The sequence below is a fragment of the Acanthisitta chloris genome, unplaced genomic scaffold (genome assembly GCF_000695815.1).
Source record: "Acanthisitta chloris isolate BGI_N310 unplaced genomic scaffold, ASM69581v1 scaffold34067, whole genome shotgun sequence".
NCBI lineage: Eukaryota > Metazoa > Chordata > Aves > Passeriformes > Acanthisittidae > Acanthisitta > Acanthisitta chloris.
In genome coordinates, this window is record NW_008684957.1 from 50426 (window position 1) to 50902 (window position 477).

A 477-nucleotide genomic window follows, 5' to 3' on the forward strand; every position below is an offset into this window, starting at 1 on the left:
GAATGTACGGATGCAAAGAAATTGAAGCAGCTCATCTATTCTGTTGTTCTTCAAGATGGTTTCTGTACATCTGAATGCCCTACCTAATTTTCTTTGGCATTACAGCTTCAACAATGAACCTGCAGAAGCCATAGAGAAAAATAAAGTAGCTTTTGTTCCATGTCCCCTGTTCTCCAGATGTTCTGTGCTGTCAGGGAAGGGGCAGGGATCAGCAGAGTATTGTGAAGCAGCTCATCTATTCTGTTGTTCTTCAAGATGGTTTCTGTACATCTGAATGCCCTACCTAATTTTCTTTGGCATTACAGCTTCAACAATGAACCTGCAGAAGCCATAGAGAAAAATAAAGTAGCTTTTGTTCCATGTCCCCTGTTCTCCAGATGTTCTGTGCTGTCAGGGAAGGGGCAGGGATCAGCAGAGTATTGCAGTAGGTACTGCTCCCACAGGGGCTGTACTACTCTAAGTTATAATCGAAGCAGG